This window comes from Lepidochelys olivacea (genome assembly GCF_965140295.1).
Source record: "Lepidochelys olivacea isolate rLepOli2 genome assembly, chromosome: 6".
In the NCBI taxonomy this organism is placed as follows: Eukaryota; Metazoa; Chordata; order Testudines; family Cheloniidae; genus Lepidochelys; species Lepidochelys olivacea.
This window is the reverse complement of record NC_140416.1, coordinates 35220747-35227161: the sequence shown is the minus strand read 5'-3', so window position 1 is coordinate 35227161 and position 6415 is coordinate 35220747.

Here is a 6415-nt window from a genome sequence, read left to right as displayed (position 1 = left end):
ATTGAAATTGGTACAAATAAAATATGCAAAATTTTTAATTTTTTGGCACAGAATCCCCCCAGGAGTAAAACTTATATGACAAAGTTAGTAATGAGACACACATTTTAGGCCCAAATCCACCATGCATTGAAATCAAAGGGCCTCTTTCCATTGACTTCAATAGGAGTTATCAGGCACATAATGAATTTCATTATTTACAATTACAGTGACATGCATGCTAATAGGAAATTGGCATATAGTATTTTCACTTTTTAAAAAAAAATGGAAGTTACAGTATTTAATTACTTCTGTAAAATACTATAACTACAGAAGTAATTAAATTTTGAAAGCTAGATGCTTCAGTAGATATTTGGGACCTAGTCTAAGGATGGGTCACTATAAGTTAATTTTTTAGATACTAAATCTGTGTAAAAATTTCAGCACTGGGAAGTGATTACAGCAATGTGAAATTCATTGAGAGTACAAATACAAATCTTCAAAACTAAACACAACCAGACCATTTTGGGGCTTTAGTCATTCTCCACAACATGCCTATATTATTCCTATTAATAAACAGAAACAAAGGAGGAAATATACTCAGTCTATAAGCAAAGATCTTGATCTTACTATGCACAATATTTAATTTTACACAAGAAATCCTCACCATATCTATGCTGCTTATTGACTTCTCTTCAAAGGCAATGAACAAACAACATAATACAGGGTGCAATTCTGGCCCTAATAAAGTCAGTGGCAAGACTCCCATTAACATCAATAAAACAAGAATTTCACTGTGAAAGTTTAGGACCAAATTCTGGCCCAACTAGCACAATGGCATAAGTGGTAACGAGGAGCCCCATGATCCCTTTGCCAGCATCACAGGAGGAAAGTAAGCTCTGCAAAGCTGCAACATCCCCTCCTTTTTGCAGATGGGTAAGAAAGCGTGAACAGGGGTGAGAACTGCCCAATGTAGCTGTGCTGGGTGTAAACTAAGTTTACTTCCTTCCCAGCAGAGGAAGGTAACTGATAGAGAGATTAATTCTCTGAATCACAATCTCCCTTCCAAGCTGCTCATAGGGCAGAGTAACAATGTACTGCACCTTGCTCTGAGCTAGTTCAAGTGAGCCTTTTATCACTTTCAGCTGTTCTGTTAGTAACTTTTGCATTTCCTCTTCTCATATTTCTAAGTTCTTTGCAGCATCAGTGACTGTACTGGTTAAAGGAATCCACCTGACAGATGTTCTTTGAAAGCATCTGACTGATGTTCCTTGCATAGAACTTTGTTACTGACAATAATAATACAGAGCTAAGTCTATTCCCATTAAAACCATTAAGACTTTTGACGTTGACTTTAAGACCCTGGACTCAAACTTCAGAAAAAGCCATCTTGTATGTACAGTATTTTTATTTAGTTTGATTGAGAAATTAATTCTTAATTCAGTTTTTCTGTTCATAGATTGTCAGAAAAGAGATCACATTTGTCCTCAGATGTATTTATTATTTTACATTTTCTCTAAAGCTTTCTCTTCAGAATTTGAAATTTTAACTGGTGATATATTGCCAACCAAACCCAAGTCAGTCAGTCAATAGTAGTGTTTCTGCTCCTTGACTGGAAGAGCAGAATTTTAATAATCAGGGTCTCTGGTGCATAAATTTGGCTGAAGATATTTGTTTAAAATTTTAAACAAATATCTGCAGAAACATTTTGGAGTATTTGTTCTGTAGTAATATTTTTCCATTAGCAATGTCATCTGTAAAAACTAGTTTAAGTTACGTTCTCAAAGTGTAGTTGAGTGTATGAAGGTGAAAAATCATACAGATGGTAGCTAATTCTTTAGGGGGGCTCAATTGGTCAATTTCAGTAATGTCTGAGATGCAGATTCAAGACACTACTCCTGCACTCAGGAAAGCACTTAAGCATGTTCTAACGTTAATCTGAAGTCAATCGGACTTAAACATGTGCTTAAGTGATTTTTGTGAACAGGGACAGATTTGATGTATGCTTAAGTGCTTTCCTAAACTGGGGCCTAATTCTAGATTTATTAATATTCATGTGTTACATACAACAGGCCAAAATCCCACAACCCTTAGTTTATACTGTCCTCTGTCAAAGCCACTGAAGTCACTGTGAGACTTGCTTGAGTAAGGACCGGTAAGCACAGGAGGATTGGTCTAATGATATTTTAATGTCTATTTGAGTTAAAAATAAAATGTCAACTGTCAGCCTTTTTGGAGATGTGTTTAACATGAACTATATTAAAAATGACCTAGTGCAGAGGGTATCAGCCTGATATGTAGGTCAGCAGCAAGGTGCAGAACACTTGCTAGTGATTTTCAGGAATTGGGTCATCCCATAATGCTGGGTTTCTTCCTAACGTCCACCTGCTATGCCATTATAAGACAACTGAAAATACTATTCCTGACATACTTTCCTATATAAAACTTTTTCAGATAAGCAGTTCCTGTACTTACCACAGGATGTCATGTAATTGCAAACAGGAGGGGAGGTGGGTCTATGAGACAATCTCTTTATTAAGATGAGGCTCACACGCTATGGAAAACACATTTGAGAACTCCTTGTCTAATGGCTATCAGAGGACTGAGAATCAGAACTCCTGGGTCCTCTTTCGGGCTTTTCCACTGATTTATTTTATGAGCTTAGACAATTCCCTTAGTCTTTCCATACCTCAAGTGAAGATAATAGTTCTCTACCTCACCACAGTGCTATAGAGAAGTTAATTCATTTAAGCCTTAAATTACTCTGAGACCCTTAGATAACAGACACTATATAAATGTGAAGTATAACTGTACTTACAAAGCATATGTATTCAAATTAAACCATTGCATGAGTCAGACTGAAAAAAGTAGATTAATTTACAGTGGATGCAGTATGTGTACTCACAAGAGAAATAATTCTAAAATATGAAGAAAAATGTCTTGCTACAAGTTAAATAGCTTAAGGATACAAACAATCTAGCTGCTCCTGTGGTTTGGCTATTGATATTACAGCACAGTAGCTTATTCACTGAAGTAAAACATTGAGGAAAACACCACTGCATAAGAGTAAGTTTTTGAATAAAAGACTAGAAGAAACAACCTGCTCAAACATGTAACCAATTACTTTAATCAGATCAAGTTCATTGAACCAAAAACTCCAGAAAACTTGCATATTGTGCCCAGCAATAGGATTAATAAGTCCTCATCATAAAATGTTAATTGTATTCATTAAAAGTCACTAACACTGCCTATAAAATTTTAAATATTGTTTGCTCAGTTTTCCCCTTTCTAATTGGTGACAAAAAATGCTTCCACCATGCATTGGTATGTGAAGCCAGAGATAATTTAGGGACCTGAGGATATGAAGTTCTTTGATATTTTTCTGTGCCTTTAGAGAATCTTTAAGCAATAAATTACAATTATATAAATATTAGCCCTCACTTGGGGATAAATACCTCAGAGACATGATCTGATTAGAGCATACACAATTATTAGATATGCCCATGAGCAGAATGTATTTCTATTCCTTGAGAATTTTTCTTATGGAAGGGCTCAGTCCAGCTCCCAATTAAAGAATTTGGACACTGACTTCAATAGAAGATGGATTCATTTCATCCCATTGAATACTACCCTTAAAAAGGCACTAGTTAATAATGTTCCATGTAACAAGCTACCTCTACAGTATAAGACAGTCTTTAGAACGATGATTTTATTTACAATACTCCTCACTTACATATAGCATTTTATGTGAAGCTCTCAAAACATTTACAAACAAGCAAGAAAAACATCTTCAGAACACTCCTGTAAGGCAACTAAGTTTGATTATACCCATGTAACAGCTGGGCAATGTGACAATATGTGTCCATAATAAAGTGTTAGTGGGAAATGTATTGGGATCATTTGATGATAGACAGAAATTATTTATGTGAAACACACCCACCTCACTCTTGACATTAACTCTTGCTGAATGATGGCTTGGTCTGATGCTTGTGAGCCTTGCGATTACAGGATTTGAGTGAGATAAAGAGATGCAGCTGCACAGAGAGAAGAATGTGAAGCAAAGCATGTTACAAAAAGTAACATTGATTATGCTGCAGCTCTGTTCTTTATTTTTGGGATGTGTAGCTTGGTTATAATCTCTCGATTTTATACAACAGTGAGGAACTAATATAAGGTAACAGACTGCAAATACTTTCTTCTGGAATTCTCCTTTGTTCGCATATTTGATTGTATTGTTATTTAAGGCTCGGACATAGCCTGAGTGTAGTCCGAGTATCACTTGGCGCAAGTGCCCTCACACTCTTCCCTCCATGCTGCTATATGCAATACAGGTAACAAGCGGGGGACTAAGGGAGGATAGGACAAGTTAGACCAGGGGTGGCCAACCTGTGGCTCCGGAGTCACCTGCGGCTCTTCAGACGTTAATATGCGGCTCCTTGTCTAGGCACCGACTCTGGGGCTGGAGCTACAGGTGCCAACTTTCCAGTGTGCCGGAGGGTCCTCACGGCTCAACCCCTGGCTCTGCCATAGGTCCTGCCCCCACCCACCCCTTCCTACTCCCTCACCTGAGCCTGCCGTGCCCTCGCTCCTCCTCCCTTCCTCCAAGAGCCTCCTGCACTCCACGAAACAGCTGATTAGGAGGTGCAGGGAGGGAGGGGGAGGCGCTGATTGGCAGAGCTGCCGGTGGGCGGGAGGTGCTGGGAGCTGATGGGGGGCTGCTGACGTATTACTGTGGCTCTTTGGCAATGTACATCCGTAAATTCTGGCTCCTTCTCAGGCTCAGGTTTGCCACCCCGAGTTAGACGCTCAGCCTTACACGTAAAAAAGGAATAGTAGCTATTAAAGATTTAGGCATAAGCAGGTTTGCACAGTGCCTTGGAGGTAAGGATGGAAAGAAGGGGGTGGGGGTCATTCACTGGCCACAGGCAGTGTCCTTGTGGCCACGCGTGGCAGCCTCATCAGCTCTAGCACCCCCTTTCTACAGCCACTCAGACCCTGATGGGGTTTGCCCCTTCTCATGGTTCATTTATAGTTCCCACCCCTCTCAGGGTAATAAAGAGTCAAAAAGCACCTAAAGTCTCCAGCTCTTCCCTGGGCTCAAGAGTCCTTGCCTGCTTTCATAGGGGCTTTTCCACCTCTTTTCTTGGTAGGCCAGTAGGAAAATCCAGGCCCACCCCCTATGCTCGGTTCCAGCCTAGGCCCACCATTTCCCCAGCTACCACAGTAGGAACTCAGCAGCTACAGCCTGCTATGTCAGACATGCTGCTGCTGCTGCTTCTCTGTGCCACGTCCAACCTCCATCTGCTTCCGGCTCCTTTAACAGAGCAACCCATTCCAGTGCTTTGTCCCTGGAGGTTCCAGCTCCTTTGACCCACTTTCTACCAGTTTGTAGCTGATACAGAGTCGCCTGTCAGAAAAGCCCATCTGCTTGCTCTGCAGGCTCTTAACCCGGCTGTACATGGTCTGCCCAATTAACCATAGCTAAGGAGGTATCTAATCTGTATCTTAACCCCTCAGCGACTGAGGCAGGATAGAGTTTATACACCCATCACAGACCACAAACCTGAATTTGAGGCAGAAGGCACTGCACAGCTAATTAAGGATTTTGAAAAGGAGAGCAACTTAGCCTGGGTAACTGGAGAGAGAAATTGTTTTAGCGGCTGTATTCTGGATGGACTGGTCCGGGATGAGGTAAGAATCAGGAGGACAGACAGTTGTATGGCATGGTAGTCAAGGCACAAAGAATCCCAATCAATAGACAAGGGTTGCAAAGGAAGGGAGAACACTGAAGCTGATACGGTGGTGGTGCCATGTGTTTGTGCATAAGTATACAGAAACGAGATAATGGAGAGGTAAAATAGTCATCATATAAAGATTAGGGCATTGACATAAGCCTGATGCCAAGAATAGCATTCTCTTGGAATTAATATACTTCCATGTTCCAATCTTTCTTCAGCATCTGAAGCATGTATCTATGAATTAGAATAAGGAGTTGTTTGGAATGTGTAAGGGTATGTGTGCCTTCTCCATATATAATATCATGAAAAGTACCACATAATCATACATTGCACAACCTGATCCTGAGCTTATTTCTTCTTAATCTGTGTTCAACAGTGTGAGCTCGTTTTAAAAATCTGCAAAGCAAACTGCTGGATTTTACAGTGTCCCATGGGATTATGCTAGCTTGGACCATCTTCTGCGAGGGAATCTGCAATTGTAGTCTTTAAAGCTCTGTGTTGTTTTCAGATGCTTTCTGCACATAGACACTGCTCTAAAACTCTTTTTATAACAGGGGTTGGCAACCTTTGAGAAGTGGCATGCTAAATCTTCATTAACTTAAGGTTTTGCATGTCAGTAATAAATTTTACATTTACAGGAGCCCCTGACAGAACCCCCAGAATGGCAGTGGGCTAAGCGGGGCTGGTGGCCAGGGCCCCGG